A 16,651-nucleotide genomic window follows, 5' to 3' on the forward strand; every position below is an offset into this window, starting at 1 on the left:
AGCGTAACCTATAACCTAGCCTAGCCTAACTAAACCTAACTTAATACATTCCAGTCTAACCTAACCTAGCCAAAAATAACGTATATTTAACCTGTCTAATCCTAACCACACCTACCCAATTTAACTCAGCCTAGCCTAACATAATACTCAAAAGGCTTCTAGGGAGAGCAGAACAGTGAAGTGTAGTCACCTCTGCGATCCAGACTTTTACGTGGTCAAGAGGGGCAGAAGTCGAGTCACTAGTGATGACCACTGTGTGCCGGAACGGTCGGGAACTCAGATTGACGGAGACTTTCCCAATAGCGGCCTCTTCGGTTGCGTTTATTACTTTTCAAGTGGTCAAGTTAAGAGTGGTAGCATGCCAGAATGACGGGGCCAGTCTCCAACTCGGCCAACCCAAGCCCACCCTTCGCAATTTCCCCAAATGCTCCTGGGATACGCATTAACCAACTACTAGGTAAGCTCTATACCACCAGTTCTCAAGGGTTATAAAAACAATAAAGTTCGAGTGGGAGGAAATGTGTATTAACAAGACCAAAAAATTAGTAGAAATCTCCCCGTCTACTACCCTTACGGATTAAACTTGAATCCGTTGGCACGTTGTTCAAAAAAATATATGTTCCTAATGTCAAATTCCACAAAACTTAGCTCCTTCGTCCCAGATTTAGTCCAGTGTGGCTCTCCTTAACCGTCCCTCAGAGCTCATAGTTCACTGGTCCAATCTTCTCATGTTCTTGACCTTGACTTCCACACTGGGACCTTGACCTTGACTCACTCACTGGGACTGACCTCCACACTTCGACTTTGACTCACTCACTGGGACTTCGACCTCCACACTTGGACCCGCTGGTGGAAGTGGCTGGGTCCTCGCCTTTGATGGCACCTGTCGTGCGACCTTGCAACTAGAGCTCTTCCCACCTCACAGGGTGCACTTGCTGGGAGGGTTCTCGGATGCGGGGAGAACGAGAACAAGGACTGAGGGATGGACTATGATTTACAGTTTTCCGTCATGCATTTCCCCTACTGGACTCTACAAATTGCCCTAAAGTTACTCTTGAACTGTCTGACAAACCTCTTAGGTGGATCCTCAAAGATACACTCCATTTGGGCAAGCTCATGGAATGCATCAGCGATCCCTTCGGGACCTCTGAACTCATGTTGCAACAATGTCTTGATGTCCCCATAAGTACCACCTGCCTCACATAAATTTAACTCTCCCAGAACATATGTACGCAACTCTGTGTCCATACGGGTGAGTGCTACCGAAGGACCCAGTCTAACCTAACTCACTCGAGGGTTCTGAGGATACACTGGATCGCATCGCACAACCTAACATATCCTAACCTAACCTAGCCCATCCAAACCTGTCTTAACATAACCTAGCATAATCTCATATAACACAAGTTAACCCATCCTAATCTGATCTAACGCAGGCTAACCTGTCTTATCCTAACCTAACCTAACCCAACCGAACTTAACATTTTTTATCGTAACCCAAACCAACCCGAATTAACCTAATCAAATCTAACCTAACCTAGCCTAACCTAATCTAACGCAACCGAACCCAGCCCAAACAAACCTAATTAGTTACATTTTCTTACTGTGGAATCACAATAAGGAAGCTTCGCCACATGCTATATAAGGTGTGTGCAATATAACATGATCTGAAGACTCTAAGGTAACTTCTTGTGTAACAACAAGCTATGAAGACACAGAGAGCATGTGTAAATTTTACGATTGTCCCAATAACTGGCTAACTGTTTGCTTAACTGTAACCATATTCCTTTCATATTATGAGAGGGACCACAGGTATATATCTGGAAAGTTACAGCTTTAAAGCTTGTGTGGTTTTCTCTAAAAAGTGTTGCAAAGAAAAAATTGAGCAGATTTGAATTTGGTACTCTCCACTGGGCTAAATGGCAAATATTAAACCAAAATTATTCAGCAAACATCTTTATCAAAGAATTTTCAACCAAATACCTGTATCTCAATTAGTTTCTGAGACATTTCAGTCTGAAATGAGCAAGTTTTTTAAACAAAAATGAGTATATCACCTTCATAAACAGGTCAAGGACATTTATATTTGGCACAAGGACTTGAGTTTCCTTAGGGTACCTCCCTTTCCTTGGGGGAAGCAGCCTAAGTATATAGATAGACCTTCATGTATAATATCAAGATTGAAGAAAAAAAACTGCAGAGAAAAATAATACTGACGAAAACAAGAAGCTTTGCCATTTATATGAAGAAACAATTTAACCAAAACTAACTTAGGCTAACCTAATCTAACCTAACCTAGCCCAGCTTGACCTAAACAGCCCCCACCAAACCGAGCCTAACCTGACTAAACTGAACCCAATCTCACCCACCCTAGCCTAGCCAAACCTAACTCACTCGGCGCCTCTCGGGGGAAACTGAAAGACCTAACTTCTCCCATCACGCCTCGCTGCACCACGCTTGCCCTGAGAGAGAGAGAGAGAGAGAGAGAGAGAGAGAGAGAGAGAGAGAGAGAGAGAATGTGTGTTAGAAAGGGTGTGTGAGTTTAGACAGACAGATAGACAGACAGATGGCCAGATACATATATAGACTGACCGACTGACTAATAGATTGACAGACAGATAAATAGACAGATACACAGACAGAAGGATAACCTGATAGTTGGATACATGGGTGGAGGGGTAGGTCGATTGATAGACATACTGATAGATAGACAGATAGACAGACCAATAAACATAGGCAAATAGAGACAGACGAATAGGTAGACAGATAGGTAGACAGAGATGAATAAAAAATTAATAGATGGACAGACAAAAAGATAGACACATTTAGACTGAGAGAGAGAGAGAGATTAAATAGACTGATAGATAGATAGATACACAGACAGATAGATAAACAAATATACCCACCACAATCCTAATCCAATAAATGGCCAGAGGGTTTTTCCATCATGTAAACACTGCAAGGGACGTGGTGTGAGATGCAGCTTAAATGAATCAGAGTTTAACATCTAAGTTAGAGGAAAATGGGTAGGCGGCCTCACTGGACTCGGGCAGGTGCGGACGAGAACTTCAAGGGTTACAGTGATGCAGAACTTCCGCCAACACTAGCAAGTATTCGGTGTAGAAAGCGATCCTAGTTATTTTATATGCTTACCATCTAATCCCTTCCTACAACACCCTTCCAACATTCGCCATATCCTCTCTCTCTCTCTCTCTCTCTCTCTCTCTCTCTCTCTCTCTCTCTCTCTCTCTCTCTCTCGTCTGCTTTCACGTTTTTCTCCATTTATTTCCATCTTCCCTCATTCTCCATTCTCTCTTTTCTTTGTTTTGCTCACTCGTTCTTTCTTTTCCTTCCTTCCTTTTCTCCACCTTTCCTTCAGTCCATCTCCTTCCTTTTCCTTCGTTCTATCTCTTCCCCTTCATTCTCCTTTCTCTCTGTCTGCCACTTTCATCTTGTCTTTCTCCTTCCCAGTCATCCTCAGTTCCTCGTTCAATTTCTTCTTCGATACATTTTTTCGGCCTCTCCCTCTTCTTGTCCATTTTTCATCCTTCATTTTCCATCCTCCTTCATTTCTTATTCCATTTCCTTCAAAATCTCTTCTTCTCTCATTTTGCCTACTATTTTCCTTCTGATGCGTCCTTATTTTTCCTTCTCATCCTTCCTTCTTCTGTCTCTTCTTTCAGCCTCTTGTTTTTTAATTGGTCCAGTCTAATCCTTCACTCTCATTCGTGTCTATTTTTCATTCTTTATTCTCCATCCTCCTTCATTTTGCCCATCAATTTCCTTCAGTCTCCCTTCTTCCATCCTTATACCCACAGTTTCTTCCCTCTCATCCTTCCTTGGTCTCTCCTTTCAGCCTCTCGCTTCTAATCCTTCACTCTGCATCCTGTTTCATTCTCTCCTACCACTTTTACCCAACAAATCCTTCCCTTTTGATCTTAAATTCTTTCTCTCCTTTCCTCTCCAGTACTTCGCTTTCCTTAGCCTCTCCCTTTCCTCCTTCCTTCCTCATTTCTTGTTTTCTTTTTCTTCATTCTAACAGCTTCAGGTGATAGAGAGGGACACCTTCACGTGGTGGCACAAATATCACCGGCGGCTCCACTGCTCGGTTATACAAACGTCCCTCAGCCCCAACTTTCTCCTTAAAGAGTGAGGGTAACTTCAGCCTGCAGTCCACTGGGTTCACGTTAAGATGAGCCTAGGGTTACAATTACCACATCAACTACTCTCTCTCTCTCTCTCTCTCTCTCTCTCGTCCTGCCAGACCTCTCACTCATCCTACTTGATATTCTCTTCCTCCGCCATCTTAAATTTTTTTCGTCTCTGAGTTTATCTCCATTCTTCCTCCTCCAGATTGTTATTCTCTCTCTCACTTATTCTTTCTCCTCCGCCTCCCGACTGTCTCTCTGTCCCTTTCCTTCTACTTCCTCTTCCTCCTCCAGGGGGGTGCGGTAGCACAGTGGTACCGCGTGGGACTCGTAATCGGGGGATTGCGAGTTCGAACCTCGCCCGGGCTGCCGTGTCGGGAGTGGTAGCTCGCTCCTGTAACCCTAGCGGGGCTATATAGTCCAATACAGGGCTTAGCTCGGGGGAACTCCATTTCTCCCATTTCTTCCTCCTGCACTCCCTTCCTCTCCCTTTCTCTCTTTCTTAAGTCTTTCACACCTACCTACTTTCCTTCCTTCTTTCCTTTCTCTCTTCCCTTCCTCCTCCCTTTCATCCTTCCTTCTTTCCTTCCTTCTTGCTGCCCATGTTCCTCATGCTAATGCTTCATCCGTTCCTCCACTTCATTCTCTTCTTCTCCAATCTTCTTCCTCCTCCTCCTCATCCTCATCTTACTGTACATCATCATCATCATCATCATCATCATCATCATCACAATCATCATCACGTAAGCTCACTAAATCAGTAGCCCGAGTTCCACAGTAGCCTAATTGTCAACACAGTGCCATGGATACCAGACTGTGATTGCCAGCTTATTTCTTCATCTGCTTTCTTTTTTTTCTTTTCTTTTTTCTTTTTCCTCCCTTTCTCTTTTTTTCTTTCACCCAAGCTTTCAAAAGTTTCGTGTTATTCCTTCATTTCTTCACCAAATTCACTTCAAACGGTTCTCTGGGGCAAATATCCGCTGACACCTTTCTTTTCTTTTTTCTCTTGTATTAATTTAAGTCTTTCTATGAGTTTTAAGTGGTTCAGGGTCAAACCACAGAAACTTACTTAACTGTTCTCTCTTCTTTTTATCTTGGACTAAAACTGCCATCCCTCCATCTGGAATGCTGCCTGATAACAACAGATTTAACACCAGAATATGATGCTAGTCAAGAAGAAGTGCTATAGAAAAGACGTCGGGCCGCAATATTGTCTTTTTCTGCCACTGAGATACATGGAAGAAGCTGGAAAAGGACGAAAATTTTGGACAAGTTGAAATGAATGGACCATAGTGGTATGTGGCAACGCTAATCGATGGAAAGTGCCAGAGTTTGCCAGAAAGGATACCAGTGACCTCGGTTAAGTTTCATTACTTTTTATTTATTTATTACCGTACTGGATTCCTTCAAGAGTGTTGGCATTTTTTTAAAACAAACTTTCGTCTCCTTTCCAGTTTATATTTCATTACTTTTATCTGCCACCCCTCAGAAGTTTCTCCTCTGTTAATGTTTCTTTCTCTCTCTCTCTCTCTCTCTGTCTGTCTCTCTCTCTCTCTCTCTCTCTCTCTCTCTCTCTCTCTCTCAAATTATTTTTTCCCCTTCTAGGCTATAACTTTTTTTATGTTGCCTTTTTAGTAACTCTCTTGACTCTTTGCTTTCCATTATTTTCCCTTATTTTCCTCAGTTTTCTTCCTTTCCTTGCGCCATGGTCTTTTATCATCAATTATGTCTTTATTTTTTCTTCACATTTCTCTCTCCGTCTTGTGCTCTCCATTATTGCCCTCCCAGAATATCCCTTCTTTTTGCTTAATTCTCTCTCTCTCTCTCTCTCTCTCTCTCTCTCTCTCTCTCTCTCTCTCTCTCTCTCGTCTGCCACTGCCACATTCTCCTCCTTATTTCTGCTTTCCATCATTTTTACTCATTGATTTGCTCTTATTAGCCCCTTAAACTGACTTACTTCTTCCCTTCAACATTATTATCATTACTCTTGTTACACGCTGACAAAGATTCAATTTTACCTTCTTTGTAATCACCTACGTTCTTCTTGTTTTTATTATTATTTTTCCTGCTTCCTTTCATATTGTGTGCATCTTATTTTTCTTTCTTTATCTCTCTCTCTGTAATTAATACTTTGATTCATCGTTCATTCTTTTTTCCCCTCTGACAACGTTACCCCAATATTTCATTAAACATGTGATTGCTAGTTAATTTTTACCTCTCTCTCTCTCTCTCTCTCTCTCTCTCTCTCTCTCTCTCTCTCTCTCTCTCTCTCTCTCTCTCTCATCTAATTTCCATTTCTCCTTTACATTCTCCTCTCCCTTTTTTCTTTTCATCTCATCATCATTAATCTTCTATTTTTCTCATACACCATTTTTATTTTCTTTTTTTCATATTTTGTCTTTTCCTCTTCATCATCATGGCTTATTTTTAATGATTTATTTTTTCTTGTCTCCTATATTTGCTCCTGTGTTTCTGTTCTCTCTCTGTCTCTGTCTCTGTCTCTCTCTCTCTCTCTCTCTCTCTCTCTCTCTCTCTCTCTCCTTCATGTCAGACAAATGTTTCCTCATCTCCTGCTATTGCCAAGTTTCCATTGCCTTTCATCATTCTCCTCTTATTTTTTTTTCTCTCAATCACTCTTATGTCCCTTTTATTATTATTAAACTTATAGCTATCTATCTGTCTATCATCCAATCCTACATTGCCCCATGAGGAGCGTAGGAGCCCGGGGTTAGGCAGTTGGTCCCGACATTGGAAAAGAGAGTGACCAGTCTCACTCATCCCTGAGTGGCATTACATGAGCAATCAACCCCAACCATCCCTTGGATATAAACCTTCACCGGCTCAATCCGATTGGAGCGCAATAATTACCCACTGAACCACCAGGCGCCAAAATTTGGTTATATGGTTACCACCCAGCGTAGTAAATGGTTTCCTGGTGTACAGGAAACCATTTGGCTTGTCACTCAGTATAGAGTCACTCACAGGCAGAAGGAAGAGGAAAGAATGAAGGAAAGAAAGACAGAAGAGGGAGTGTAAAGTCACCCGTAGGCAGAAGGACAAGGATATTTTTTTTCAATTTCTCTGATAAATTTGCTCACATTAATTGTCCCTCATTATTTCCTTTTCTCCTGCTTTATTTCCACTTCACTTTTGTTTTTTGTTTTTTTCACCAGTATTACTTCTGTCTTCCCTTCTTTCTTCTTCCTTTTCGTCTAATGGAGGTGCCTCAGTCGTTTTATAAATATTTGCTATTCGTAATTGTTACTCCGGATGTAATGGCTGTCTTTCTCTTTTTGTATATATTTTTGTGTAGTGAATTTTGTTCATGTTTTCATCCTTGTTTCTGTCCACCCCATTTCTTTTTATCTCATCTTTTTTTTTACTTGTATTTTTATTTCTGTATTTTATTTTCTCTGTAACTTCTGTATTTTTCTTCTTGCCCTCACTTTATATGCACAGTTTAATATTTGCTGATCACCTTTACCTGAATCCACTCTTCTGTCTCCTTCCCTTTCCCTCTGATAAAGTCATTTTGTGTTCATATATCTCCTTAATATTTATTACTTCAGTCATTGTTACAGTTTATCTCCTGTGATTTTTTTTTTTTTCACTGTATCATCAAATAACTCATAATTTTTGTCCTTATCACCTTCCCTTCTGACCTCTCTTATTTTTCTCTTTTTCTTACCATTTGATATAGTTATTCCATTTGTGTTACTGCCTTTGCTGTATAGGGTTTTCTGGAATAATTTTAGCATTATTATATATATTTTTTTCTACTCTATCTTCAAATTACTTCTATTTTTTTTTTTTTTTTTTTGCTCACCCCCTGACTTCTGTCTTTTCTTTTTCTTCCCTTTTATATCTTACAAATTGATAATTTTTTTCCAATTATGTTTTATATAGTTTTTACTGTAATTATTTTCAGCATTTTTCTCATATTATCATTTTCACTCTGTTCTAATATTACTCATATTGTTTTGCTCATCGTCTTCACTTTCGTCTTCTCGTCTTTCACTCTTTTCTTTTGCCTTGCGATAAAGTTTCCCCTGACCTCTGGCCAAACTTTTTTTTCCTCGACCAACAACTTCCTGCAACAACAAGACTGCGGTAAGAAAGCAAATTACTTAGCAAGGGAGAGGAGGAGGAAAGGGGGAAGATGGGAGGGGAGGGGGTAGAGGAGCAGGGGAGGGGAGAATGTAAAGAAGGATAAAGGTGGGTAGGGTGTAGGGAAAGTGGGAGGGGAGAGGTAAATGAGGAGGTACGGGAGGGAGTAGAGGAGGAGGGGAGGGGAGGATGTAAAGGAGGAAGGTGGGTAGGGTGTAGGGAAGGCAAGAGGGGAGGGGAGAATGTAAAGATGGGGAGGGTCGGGGGGAGGAAGGGGTTGAGAAGATGAGGGAAGTGGAGAGGGTAAATGAGGAAAAAGGGAGGGGAGGAGGAAAAAGGAGAGGATGAGGGGAGGGGAGGGGAGGGGAGGGTTTGAAGGAGGAGGAGAGGGGAAGACGGGAAGGGTTATGGATCAATAAAATAACAAGACCAGGATTCTTTATTCCTAGAGGGCTTGACTGTATCTATTAACCCCATGAGTTTTGTAGGTAGACTGAGAGAGAGAGAGAGAATTATGTTATCTCTTAATTACTTATACGTCTATCAATCGTCCATTCCTTTTCGCCCCATCAGTAACGTAGGGGTCCGGGGCTAGGTTACTTAGTCCTGACATTTAAGACAACGGTGACCAGCCTCGTTCCTCCCTGAGTAGCATTATGGGAGCAATTTATTTCAACCACTGCTCGGATAGTAACCCTTAGGAGCTAAATCTGGTTGAAGAGCCTTGAGTCACTAAACCACCAGGCGTCATTGAGTGATATGGTTTCCACCCAGCGTAGTATATGACTTCCAAGTTTACAGGAAATCATCTGGCTTGCCACTCAATGTAATCCTAAGTCACCGCTACATGGAGTGAGTGGATGGTGGGTGCCGCATCCACTCACGATTTAATATTTATTTATTTATTAATTTATGAACCACCAGCCTCCCTTAATCATTACCCTGACGTGTTTTATATTGACGGTCTTGGAGGAGGTTATGTATTCACCCCTGTTTGTCTGTCAATTTGTGTGTCTGTCCACAAGATATCTTAAAAAGTTATTGATGGATTTCCATGTAATTTTGTGGATATGTGTGTCGTGGGCCAGGGAAGAGTTGATTAAATTTTGGTGGTGATCCGAGTTGTCTGGGATAGGCGCTGGCGGAGGTATGCGCCCACTGAAAAATGTCTCTTTTTAGCTCTGTACCATCAGGCAATACTGGTCTGCATAAGCGAGACTCCGACTGGAAAGAGTCTGGTTCGCATTCTCGGCTGTTAAAGAAGCTCCCTAACACCTGTTCCTTACCGATTCGTGTTCGGATACAACTGGGTAATATCGTTTTATATGTTATTTATCTAAGGTGTGATATTATGAGAATGATTTAAATAGCACAGAAAAGGATGGCAAGGTGTAATAAGCAAAATAAATCGCTTAGGAAGAGGTGTTAGGGAGAGAATTGGGGCCTCAGATACGGACTTAATTATTCCCTTCCTTATTGCAGTTCGTCTTGAAGTAGTGAGAATGAAGTAATAAATAGATGGATGGATAGATAGATAGATAGATAGATAGACAGACAGACAGACAGACAGGAAGATAGATAAGGTAGAGAGATCAGTAGATAGACAGACAGACAGATAGATAGATACAGGAAGATATGTTTAAGGCTCATCAGTAAGCCAGGCCTCCCCAAATGGTGACTATTGACGTCTGGGCCTGTTAAGGATATAGATTAATAGACGTTGTTATGCTGGAAGGGGAAACCCGAAAATGAGCTGAAATACTGAATGGAAATGATAGTAGTAGTAGTAGTAGCAGTAGTAGTAGTAGTAGTAGTAGTGTTAGTAGCAGCAGCAGCAGTAGTAGTAGTAGTAGAAGTAGTAATAATAATAATAATAACAATAATGTTAATAATAGCAATAAATTAGATGTGCAGTTTATTCCTTTGCACTCAGAGAAAACATGGAAACTGCATACTTAATCCTGCTATATGTTTACCGATTCCGCTGAAATACAGTGCTCAGTAGTCCACTATATCTAGCTGTTTGAGATCTGGGAGGGAGGCTGACCCCCTCTCAAGAATCAGTGGGGAGAGGGGCACTTTCTCCAAATATCGCATTACGGATGAGAGTCCACTGTACAACATGAACTAAGATATCAAAACCATATCTGCCCTCCTTTCACTTTCTGAGAATTTTTGAATGTGTGAGAGAGGCCGACACCCCAAAAAATTTATTGTTGGAAAATTGTAAAAAGAACGAATATCTCGGCTAACTTATGGTAGAACTACTGCGAAAGGGTTAATGAAGACTATATATATTTCTCAGTTCGAAAAATTTCAGCCAAGGTGAATAAGGTGAATAAAATCGTTTGCAGACAGTGAAGCAAATTTTGAAAGACGCTCGTGGTGAAAGGATCTAACGAAAAGGTAAAAAAGTATATCGTAGTTTTAGAAGGCTCCTGTGTTTATTTTTCCTGAGCAATATGCATGTTTATTTCTCTATTTTTTTATTTATCTATCTATTTATTTACTTATTTATTTACTTTAACATTTAGCTCTGTGGGGAGGGATTTATTTTTCTTGAGTGTTCGGTGGGTGAATTTTTGGCTTGTTTTACTTGGCGATCAGTGAATAGATCTTTTTTTATGCTCACCTGTTCATGCCTCTGATTTAGCGGAGAGATGATGATGATAATGATGATGATGGTGATGATGATGACAAGTTAGCCCTTTGACTCCTGATGTGCCACCGACCTAAGCCAAATTGACTGGTATAATCCTGAATGAAATACCTGGTGTCCCCAAAGCAGCAGCAGGGCAAATTACACTCGTGCCCAGGTATTGTATCACTTGGTGTGTGTGTGTTTGTTTGTTTGTTTGTGTGTGTGTGTGTGTGTGTGTGTGTGTGTGTGTGTGTGTGTGTGTGTGTGTGTGTGTGTGTGTGTGCCGACAGTATAACTCACACAGTTTCATGTGAAAAAAAAAGTGGAAAGACCCATGAGAATAATAAGTCAAAGATCAAGGACAAAGGACAAGGTCAACTAAAACTGTAAATCCAAATAAAACAAAAAATAAATAAATAAATACATTAAGGACCTTGCCTTTGTAAATTAATTCACTTTTGAGAAGCAGTCAAAGGTAAAGAACACAGGGTAAGGTCATCCCTTCTGCCCTACATATCCAGCAGGTTCGATTCGATTCTGTCCAAACTTGGTGGAGGCATTTAGGGTCAGCCTAGAATAAAACCAATGAGAATAGATCAAAGGCAAGGGTCACAGGGCATGATCAACTCTTGTTTTTGGTACAGTTTTGGCCGAATTTTCCGGAAGGGTTGATGCACAGGCAAGGATGATATTAATGGAACAACTGGCCTAAGGTCTTTCTTTATTACGTTCCTTCCTTAATATTGTTTCATCCATCCTTTTATATTATCACTCCTTTTTCCTTCCTTATTTCTGTCCTTCCTCTGTCATCACCTATTCCCCCCCGCCTTTTTTTTTTTCCTTCCTTGCTTGATATTTTTAGTACATTCGATTTTCTCCCCTCCTCAGCATGTCTCTCCTCTTTTTCCTGTATCATTTTCTCCTCTCATATTCCCTAGCATTTGCCTCTCCGACTTTTACTTTCTTTTCTGTTTTCCTTCCATTTCTCCACGCCTCTCTGTCTGTCTGTCTGTCTGTCTGTCTGTCTGTGTCTGTCTGTCTCTCTCTCTCTCTCTCTCTGCATAATATAATAATAATAATAATAATAATAATAATAACAACAATAATAACTGATTAAAATAATATTAATAATGATATCAATAAATGAATCATCATCATCATCTAATCCAGTGTTCTCCCACCAGGAGCGTAGGAGCTCGGGGCTAGGTAAGTTGGTCCTGACATTTAAGATGAGAGTGACCAGCCTCACTCATTCCTGAGTGGCATTACCTGAGCAATAAAGCCCAACCACCCCTTGGATATAAACCTGCTCAGGCTCAATCCGACTGAAGAGTCTTAATTGCCCACTAAACCACCAGGCGCCGTAATTTGGTTAAATGGTTACCACCCAGTGTAGACTAATGATAATGATAAGAAGAAGAAGAAATAATAATCATTTTCTTCTGCATCTTCATAATCAAAATCTTCTTCTTCTTCTTCTTCTTCTAATATTCTCTCCACCTTCCAAAGTTGTCTACACATGCCTCATACTTTTCTTTCTTAGTATTTTCCCTCCCTCCATGTTTCCTTTGTCATCATTTTTTCCTCTTTCCTCCTCCGTCTCTGTCCAGACCAGCTTGATCCCTCCATCACCTCCAGCCTCTTTCTGCTCTCTTTCTCTTTTCTCTTCCTCTCCTTTCTTCATCATCTTCATTCTGCAGTTCTTTCTTCCTTCATCTTTTTTTTTTCAGTATATCTTCATCTTTTTTTCTATACTTTCTCATTATTTCATTATCTTTCTTTATTTCCTCTTCCTTTCACCATCTGTTTTCTGTGTCTTCCTTCCATCATCTTTATATATTTTTTGTAGTTTCTCTTCCTTCCATTGCCTTTTGTCTGCATTTCTCTTGCTTTCCACGCCTTGTTTCGGTATTTACTCTTGCTCTCATCTCGCTTTTCTGTAATATCTCGTTCCTTCATTATCTTTTTCTTCATTTACTCCCTTTTTCGTCATCGTTTTCTGTATTTTTTCGTTCCTTCATCTTTCCTTACCATCCCCGATAGCGAAGGTGGTATTGTTTTCGGTGTGTGTGTGTGTGTGTGTGTGTGTGTGTGTGTGTGTGTGTGTGTGTGTGTGTGTGTGTGTGTGTGTTAGCACGACAACTTCGCAAAAGCTCAAGATATCATCACAAAATTTTACAGGTGTGTAGTAGGGATGAAAATCTACGAATTCGAAATTGGTGAAAGTAGGTCAAGGTCAAGGTCATATTCCGAGCCGCGCTAGGCATGTATAGACTCGCGGCTGGTGTGATTCCCCCCTTGGAGGGGCCTCTAGCTTTTATTTATTTATTTATTTTTTTGCATATCCTCTCCCCTCATCATCATTTCTTCTTTTTCCTTTGCATTCTCTCCTTTCTTTGTCTTTTCATTTTATGCATATCCTCATTCCTTCATCATTTTTTTTTTCTGTATTCCTTCCTCTTTGTAGTAATTCTCCTTCTGTTTCCTTGACCAACTTTTTCCTGTAATTGCTTTTTTCATTAGACTTTTTTTTTCCTGTAATCCTCCCACCCTTAATAATTGTTTTCTGCATTTGCTCTTTGTCTCAAAATTTTCTTTCTCTTTTATATCCCCTCCTGCCTACATTATCTTTTTCTTTAAGTATTCACTCCTTTCATCATCACCATCATCATCATCATCATCATCTAATATACTATAGCACTAGCCGTGTGTGTGTGTGTGTGTGTGTGTGTGTTTTGGGCAGCCGAAACTACACATTCAAATCGCACCAAAATTGGTACAAAAATTGCAAAAAATTCTATCTATCTATTGCCAGACGCCTCAATCCCGTTTGGGGTGGCCACAAACAAATCGCATTCAAGTCGCCCTGTCCCCCGCCATTTCACTGCCCTGCTCCCAACTCACACCCCCCTCTCTCATATACCTCTCCACCCCATCCCTCCATCTCATCCTCGGCCTCCCCCTCCCTCTTCCCCCCTCCACCTCTCTCACATACACTCTCTTGGTCAGTCTTTCACCCTCGATCCTCTCCACATGGCCAAACCACCTCAGTGTGTTCCTCATAACGCTTCCTATCGCATCCACATCCACACCACAACGCTCCTTTATATCCTCATTCGTCAGCCTGTCTCTCCACGTGACTCCACAGGCTCCTCTTAAATAACTGATTTCCACTGCTCTCACTCTTGACTTGTGTCCTTCCAACAATGTTCGCTGATGTGAAAAAACTTGGTCCCATCACGATTAAAAAACTTTTACTATATTTAATGAGCGATCACATTTTAACCAAAAAAAGCCGATCTAGGCGCCCGGCATAGGATCTCCGTAGAATTTTTTGCCCATAAGTACAACTAAAATAAACAATAGCAGCGCGAGAGCCCTCCGCAGGAGCAAGTGCGAGGGGCCTGAAGGGCCCACGAGCATTTGTCATCTCCATAATTTTGATCTTCTGTAGTTCCTCCTTCATTCATCATCATCATCATCTTTCTCACTTTCACTTCATTTCCTGCTTCCTTCATCATTTACCTTGTCTTCTGTATTTTCCGCTTCCTCCTTTGTTTTATCTACTCCTCCTTCTCATCATCATCATCATCTTTTTCCATTTTCCTCTGTATTCCCGCCCTCCTCCATCATCATCGTTTTTCTGTTTTCCTTCCTTCCTTTCTTCATTATCGTCTTTGCTTATCTTCCTCTTCAGTAGTCTCTCCTTTCTCCATCATCCTTTTTTTCCCCTCTTTCCATAATTATTTTTTTATTATTTCTTGTGTTCTGCGTTCCCTCTTCCTCCATCATAATTTTTTTCTCTTTTTTATTCGCCTCTTCTCTCCCTTCTAATAATTTTGTCGTTGTTTTCGGTATGGACGAATTAACATTCCTTATTCAGGTTTACAACAGACGATTTTATATAGCTTAAAACACACACACACACACACACACACACACACACACACACACACACACACACACACACAAGCTAGCTTAGAGTTGCAAGCTATCCTGGATTACTTTTGCGTTTATGAACGCCATTAAAACTCCTCCCTATCCCCTAAAAGGAGGATGGTGGACTGCAAGAGGGGGGCAACTTCAGCCCGCAGTCTACTGGGTTCACATTACAGAACTAGGGACTACAAAACAACAACAATAACTACTACTACAACAACAACAACAACAACAACAACTACTACTACTACTACTACTACTACTACTACCACCACCTTAGGTATCCCGTTCAGTTAACTCCTGATAATTTTGTTCGTCAGAGAGAAATATAACTGGCTTAAAAGAGGATCATTTTATTAATCGTCTTTTATACCATCTTTCATCTGTTCCCCATTGTATAAGTCACATATTTCTGGCTCTTCCTATCTATCTATCTATTGCCAGACGCCTCAATCCCGTAAGGGGTGGCCACAGACAATTCGCCTCCATGTCGCCCTGTCCAACGCCATTTCACTGCCCTGTTCCCCGCTCACACACCCCTCTCTCATATACCTCTACACTCTTCCTTTTCTCTCATGTTGCTTTTCACTGCATTCATTCTTTCACCGCGCCTCTCTCCCTTCACAGATAGTCCCCTCTGACCTTTCGCCTGACATTTCCCTTCAACAACATCCCCAACAACACTGCAGCAAGACGGCACGACATAGGCGGCCACGGCGACCCTCACCATCCTTTACCGTAACGAGAATGAGAATCCCAACACAACCTTTACAGTTTCTGGATAAAGGGTATATATATAAGGAGAGGGAAAGACACAGAAGTATGGATAGACATATAAGTGAAGGTAAAGGTAGATAGACAGATAGATAGAGAGATGTTCATATACTGATATATAAACAGATAGATAAACTCCCTCGCCTTACGACAGACCGTTTATATGATCGTTCATCTATACGATCAACAACAATATTCCCTTTTCCCTATACGATTACAGTTTCGCTTTTACTATCATCAGGACTGTCAGTTTCTTTTTATAGGATAATTTTATTGTTTACTAGTGCTTGCCGGCTAAACTTTGCAGGCCTAATTAGTTTGCCTTTCCATCACAAAATGTTTGCAGATACCATTACCTTTGTTTCCACACCTATATACATGTAGAACCCACAATGACCTACTCTGACCGAAGAGTAAAAAAAGAAAATACTTTTTGGCATATTTTTGCATGTCGGAATTTAAAGAAATTTCGTGCTGTCGTATAGTGTAAGATCGCCAAAATTTTTGTCTGGTACTTTTCTGACACTCCCTGGACTTGCCCCGACCAAATGCAATAAGAATTTGTTCGATATCTATTACCGTTCTCCTCAAAGAAACGAACAAACTCACAGACAGACAGACACGAGCACAGCCGTTTGAGTGCCCACTGCAGGTCCGGCCTATCTCGACAGAACTGGGGACGATACGGCCTATGTATTTATCAAGGGGCTTAGGCTGTCTGGTAGAGATTGTATGTAGGGTGAGAAGTGCTTGTAATGTTGGAGTGGCATTGGATGTGTGTGTAGTCTGTGAACCAAGTGTAATCGGCCGGCGCAAGCCGACTAGATGCAAGCATGCTTAACAGTATGTGACACTGGTTCAACCACAGCACCTCTTATGTCCGCAAAGCAGTACATGGCCGGAAGAACACTCCCAAAGTTTATGACCCTGGCGGGGCGCGAACCCTGGCTCACCCGCGTACGAAACGTTTGGGGTGGCCACAAACAAATCGCCTCCAAGTCTCCCTGTCCCCCGCCATTTCACTCCCCTGCTCCCAACTCACACC

This window comes from Coenobita brevimanus, chromosome 28 (genome assembly GCF_032717465.1).
Source record: "Coenobita brevimanus isolate Jiangsu-jjx chromosome 28, ASM3271746v2, whole genome shotgun sequence".
NCBI lineage: Eukaryota > Metazoa > Arthropoda > Malacostraca > Decapoda > Coenobitidae > Coenobita > Coenobita brevimanus.